This window comes from Macaca thibetana, chromosome 3 (assembly GCF_024542745.1).
Source record: "Macaca thibetana thibetana isolate TM-01 chromosome 3, ASM2454274v1, whole genome shotgun sequence".
NCBI classification, from domain to species: Eukaryota; Metazoa; Chordata; class Mammalia; order Primates; family Cercopithecidae; genus Macaca; species Macaca thibetana.
Window position 1 is genome coordinate 108,705,564 of NC_065580.1, and position 6,542 is coordinate 108,712,105.

A 6,542-nucleotide genomic window follows, 5' to 3' on the forward strand; every position below is an offset into this window, starting at 1 on the left:
TTGCAAGGCCTTTGGATTTGGAGCTGTTTGGGGTTGTGTTTATGCATGCACAGGTAATGGGTGAGCCCAGGAGTCCAGATATCATTGCATGATGTTTCTTTCTTAATCTTCCTCCCTCTGCACGCTCTGCAATACTTTCTAGTTCTTTCTAGTCCCCTCCAGTCCTCTGGCCGGACAGGTGTGGCTTTAGTACACTGCATTTCCCACCATTGTGTCTGACTCCAGGGCCAAGCAGTGAGAGGATATAGAGAGAACAAAAGCCACCAGGATTCTCTCTCAGGGCCACAGCTTCCCTGGTCAGAGAGAAGGATCCCTTTCCTAAGAGTTTTAGGCTCCTGGCTCACCATAGCTGCTGCCACTGCCACTCAGATTGCCTGGGGGCTGCAGGAGAATGGAAAAAGGACGAAAAAGAGAAAACCAGGGCTCTCTGACCACAGAGAGTCCCCCTTTCTCTCTGTCCTCACCTGGTGTACAGTTGTGCATTTCTGATTATTTGTGAGTACAGGCCAGGGGATAATTGAGGAAAAATAAATAAGAAACTTACTGTGAATTCACAGTGCTTCACTTTCCGATTTCCTCCTCCAATTGACTTGCTATTGCTTATTTTTCAAAGTCCTCAGATTCAGGGTTCATAGTTGCATTTGTGAGTCAGACAAGGCAGAGTGGGCTCACTGCAAATTTCCCAGAGGTGAAACTCATTCGTGATAATTCAAAGCTCCTTCGATTAAGAGGCGCCGTTTATTACCCCAGCCTTTTTTTTTTTTTTTTTTTTTTTTAAATACAAAAAGAACTCACAGGGCTCCAGTTCTGAATTGAGGCCTCAAGTGGCCTGATATGCTCTTCGCTTTCTGTCATTGTCATTAGAACAAATCCAGGCTAGCCTGCAGGAGGATGAAACCCTGTGTGTAGTGGAGCTGATTTATTCGGACCCAGGCACTTTGACCAGGCAGTCCCCCTCCCAGCTAACCCAGCAGCTGCCTGACATGTGGCCAAGCCCAACCAAGATGAGATGAGCTTGGTTTAGATCAGCAGAACAGCCTAGCAAACCTATGCACTTGTAAGAATTCGTCGATGATTATTGTGCTAAGCCACTGAGTTTGGCATATTTGCTACATGGCGTTATTGTGGCAATGGTATGGATAGACAGACAGATAGAATATATAAAGAGAAAAGGAAAGCTAGAAATACACATTTTTTTTTTTTTTTTTTTTTTTTTTTTTTTTTGAGACGGAGTCTCGCTCTGTCGCCCAGGCTGGAGTGCAATGGCCAGATCTTGGCTCACTGCAAGCTCCGCCTCCCGGGTTCACGCCATTCTCCTGCCTCAGCCTCCCAAGTAGCTGGGACTACAGGTGCCCACCACCACCTCTGGCTAGTTTTTTTGTATGTAAATACATATAATATTTTATATAACATATTATACATGTATACATACATTTATATATTATTTTTAACAATATATAAATCTGCATATTTCTTTATTTTTCTCTTTATATATATTTTTCTATCTCAATGTTTACCACTATTTCTGTATATTTACCTCTATCTTCCTAACACTGCCACACTCTGTGTGTCTATGTGTAAGCTTCTGTCCCTCCAGATCTATCGTTCTCTCTCTCCCTATCTCTCCCCCTAACTCCAGTTCTCTCTTCTTGTATCTTTCCCTATTTCTCTGTCTCTCTCAGTCCCTGTCCCTCTCCCTGTCCCTATATTTTTATCACAGTCTCTCTCTCTTCTCTGTTGTTTTCTCTCTCCATCTTCTCTCCCTCTCTCTATCTCTCTCTGTCTCTCTATCCCTCTGTCTCTCACCCTCTCTCTGTGTGTTTTGTCTTTCTGTCTCTGTTCTCTCTCTTTCTCCCGGTCATGATAGAGACCTACTCCTCTCTATGTGTCTCTGTCTCTTGCTCTTTTTGCTTGTATGGCCACTGTCCCAATCATTTTCTTTCCTTCTCACTTCCACTCTGCTCTCCATCCCTCTTCATCTTTCTAGTTTCTGTTGCCATCACTGTCTCTATATCACGCCCTCTCCCTCTTCATATTAACCTCTGTCCCCTCTTGTGTCTCTCCTTTTGTCTCTATCAAGTCCTCCTTGCCAGTCTTCTGGGCGCCTGAGGGTGTGATCGGCTCACTATGGTGGGAGACAGGTGCAAACTCACAGATGTAAAAGTTCTTCTGCTTCTCCTCATAATTGTACCTTTACCTATCAAGAGGTCAGAATTATGATGATGATGATAGAAGAATTGTTAAAAAAAAAATAGCACTGCCTTGGGGAGAAAGTTCTAGTATGCAGATAGTTGCTTATATTTCTGTTTCAGTCTGCTGTGAGATGTTCCCTAGCAACATTTTGGGAAATAATCTTCTTACTAAGAATTGTTAGAATTTCCTCATCTCTAAATGGTTGTCCGGGCTCTCCGTATCACTTTGTGACCACAGTGACACAGGACAGTAGTGTTTTCAACAAGCTTAAGGGGGCACACACCTCAGTATCAACAGCACACAGCACAAGGCCTGGAACATAGTAGGCATTTAATGTGTATCAGTGAGGCTGGGCACGGTGGCTCATGCCTGTAATCCCAGCACTGTGGGAGGCTGAGGCAGGCAGATAAGGCAGTTAAGCCCAGGAGTTCCAGACCAACCTGAGAAACATGGTGAAACCCAGTCTCTACAAAAAATACAAAATTTAGCTGGGTGTGATGGCACACGCCTGTAGTCTGAACTACTTGGGAGGCTGAGGTGGGAGGATCACTTGAGTCTGGGAGGTCAAGGCTGCAGTGAGCTGTGATCGTGCCACTGCACTCCAGCCTACGCAACAGATATATGCAACAAATATATGCATATTTGAACGGGATAAATTATCAGGTATGTAGTTTAGAAGGCTTTTATAAGGGTGCCAATAAAACTGAATTATATAACGTGTGTTCTTTCCATAGAAAATTAAAAGGAAAAATGACAAATTCTGCAAAGAACAGGATTTTAATATGGTCAGTCTGGGCTGGGGCATAGATGGGAATGAGTAACTCATGCACATCGTCACTGATCATCCTGGACTAAAATAGGAGTGAACAATGGAGAAGATATGAAGCCAGAGTGGGTGGAGGACGGTCCCCAGTTTATGTTCCTGTGTCCTGTGCTGCTCACAGGGTCCTGCATGTTCCCAGAAAACAGCAGCATCTCCTGCCAGTGTTGTGGCCAGGCTGTGTCAGGCACCGTTTCCAGGGAAGTTAAGTGTGTCGCAGAAACCTCAGCCAAAGCTTCACTTCCTGCCTGCTCTGTCCTCCGACCCTGTGGCTGCCTGGTGCCCTGGGAGTGGTCTCGTCATGGGCCTCAGCCCAGGATGAGCAGCCAAGAATGCAATCCTACGGAGAGTGTGCGGAAGGGAGAGGTTACTTCTCAAGATGGAGCTGCCAAATAGGGACACTTTGGAGAGTTTGACATGAGAACTTTTAGCTCCGAGAACATATTGCTTTGGAAAAGGCAGAATAAAAATCCAAGCGCTGCCACTTAGGGGTAGTATGTCCTTGGGAAAGTCACTGTATGTGAATAATAACCTTTACCCTGGATACATCATTCATCTCCTGGGGCCAGGGATTGTGCCACCTCATTCATTTCTAAACTAAATGGTATCTAAGCTAGTCTTTACCACAATTTAATTCTTACAATAATACTCCAAAGGAGATATAATCAACCACATTTCACAGATGAGAGAATTGGAATCTTAAAAAAAGGTTAAACTCTTCAAGGTCATTTGACAAGTAAATAATGGAGCCCGAATTTCAACTGAAGTCTAACAAATTCCAAACTCCTGGCTACCAGCCATTTTATATTCATATATATGCATAAATATTTTAATATAAATTATATAACATATAATATGTCTATGTATGTCATATGTATATAATATTATATATATTTCTTTTTAAGCTTTAAAGTATAAGAGATCATGAAGAAAATTTCAGAAAGATTTTAGAAACTCAAGGGTCACTCTCCTATGCCAGTAAGCAAACAGCCTAAGATACTGTTGAATAGTATTCATTCAGTTAATTATGGTGAACCTCAAAAAGTCATAGAAATTTCCTCTAGCACTGTTAAGTAAATAGCTAATGGCCTTTTATTAAAAGACTAATTTTTAACATGATAACAGAAATTCTTGGTCCATTAAATGATAGCAAATACCCTTTGAGTGTCAAACATTGTATATATGTATTCTTTTCTCGCAAACATAAAGTAGGTGTTACTTATCCTCATTTTTCAGATGAAATTGAAGCTTACAGAGGTTAAATAATGCCTCGAGGTCACCTAGCTAATAAAGAGCACACCAAGAATTTGAACCAAACTGATCAGTCTCCAGAGCCTGTGCCATAAGGGAACCGCTTGGATGTTTATGATTCAGGGATTAATTTCTGTCTTCATGAAGCTGCTGCATTTTAATACAAAATATGTTATATTTCCTATTTGTTTTCAACTCCCAGCTTCATGCTTTAAAAGTAGAGTGTTTTGAATGTATTTAGTTATTTGTACTAACATCTAGCACCCCCTCCTGGCCATTCAAGGCATAGCATATGTGTTATATTCCCCAATATCAGAGCCCAATAAGTGGTGTTTGTTAACAGCAAAGACTTAGTATAATGAATGGAAAGGACCCCAAATGCAAGGCAGGCTCCAACTGCACACCTTATGTGCTGGATAGTTTTAGGCAAGAGACTCCTTGCAGGGTTGTCATTTCCCCCGCCTCAAAATCAGAGGAGTGGGTGATGGTTTTGGTTTCCTCCAGCTCTAATTGTGATTCTGAATTGAATTGATAAACTGGTTATTGAAACAATAGGTGTGGTAAAATGAACAATGGAAGTTTCCTATTTTTATTTTGATCCAATAATAAGGCATGTTTTTTGCTTCCTCTTGACTCAACACTGTTCTAGGAAAAATCTATTCTACATAGATTCCTGAACAAAAACACATTGATTCCTAAAGGTCTTCTGAATGTTTGGATAGCCAATGGCTTTGCAGCCCAGCCTGGCCACTACATGAGGCCCATGACTCCAACAAACTTATTTTAGGCCAGTGTAAATGCAATGTTCAAAAATCCCACCTAAGAAGGATCGGAACACTGAGGTTTGAGTAGGTAACATGCAGGTGTGTGCATGCATATCCAAGAATGCACACACACATACATGGATACAACTGCAATTGATACAAAAGGCTGAACTGTGCTGATTCTTACAGGTACTAGGTTCTGGCCCAGTCTGAAAAAAAAGAAAAGACCCTTAGTCAATCTACACATGCATACAAAATAGAATTCCCACCATACTTCGATGTTATCTATTTATAATTTTCAATGTTGTAATGTTTTGTGGTCTTAAAAATTACAGGAATTATTATCAATGTACCTAATGTGCCTTGACTCTGAAGGACATGGTAATTGCCTGTGGTTTGGAAAATGTTTGGGCTAAAAGACAAGTTCTCCTCTTCTCATTTTTATATCACAGAGCTGTGCAGGGGCTTGGATCAGTGCCTGAATCCAGTGTTCCTGAGTGCAGAGCATCTTTGCTCTGGGTGAGCTTTGACCATCCTGGAGAAGAAGGCTGCTGCAGGGGTGGGACAAAGCCAAGACCAATGGCCAGCAGCCAAGGCCAGCCAGATGGCTGTGTGCTGGCAGCCAGCATACACGGATTTTACCTGAAGGAAAATGTCACGTTTTCCACAGACAACTGAAGAAAAGGAGCTCTTTGGATTACCCTAATCGTGATTTACTCACTGGAACCTCTGTCTGTGGATTGTCCAAAATTAAGTCTCAAAGCTAAAATATGAGGCTTCAATGAGTTATCCTGAAATCAGTGCTTGATATCTTCTTGCTTTTTGCTTGTTTTTTTAAAATCTTAATTATCATATTTTTCTGTCGTATTTCTCAGTGCCACGTGCATTATCACCATTATCCGTGCCAGTTATGTATAGTTTTGCATGTTTGTTTTTTATTTTACTCTTTTCTCTCCTCCATTCCCTACTCCTGTTCCCCCATTGGTGCCCAATCTAATGCATTTGGTATCTGTCCTTAGAGCCTCCATATCTGTGAGGACTAGAGTCGGGCACTTCCTCACATTTCAGTAATGATGGACCACATGTGCCACAGTCCCGTGAGATGATAGTGGTGCAGAAACATTCCTGTCACCTAGTGACATCGTAGCCATCATAATGTCACAACACATGACTCACATTTCTGGTGACCCTGGTGTAAACAAACCTACTGTACTGCCAGTTGCATAGAAGTCTAGCACATCCAGTTATGCACAGTATATAATACTTGAAATTGATAATAAATGACCATGTTACTGGTTTACTGGTTTATGTAATTACTATATTATACTTTTTATCATTATTTTAGAGTGTACAACGTCTACTTGTTTAAAAAAAAAAAAGGTTAACTGTAAAACATCCTCAGGAAGGCCCTTCAGGAGGAATTCCAGAAGAAGGCATTGTTGTCCTAGGAGATGACAGCTCCATGTGTGTTATGCCCCTGATGACCCTCCATGGGGACAAGATGTGGAGCTGGA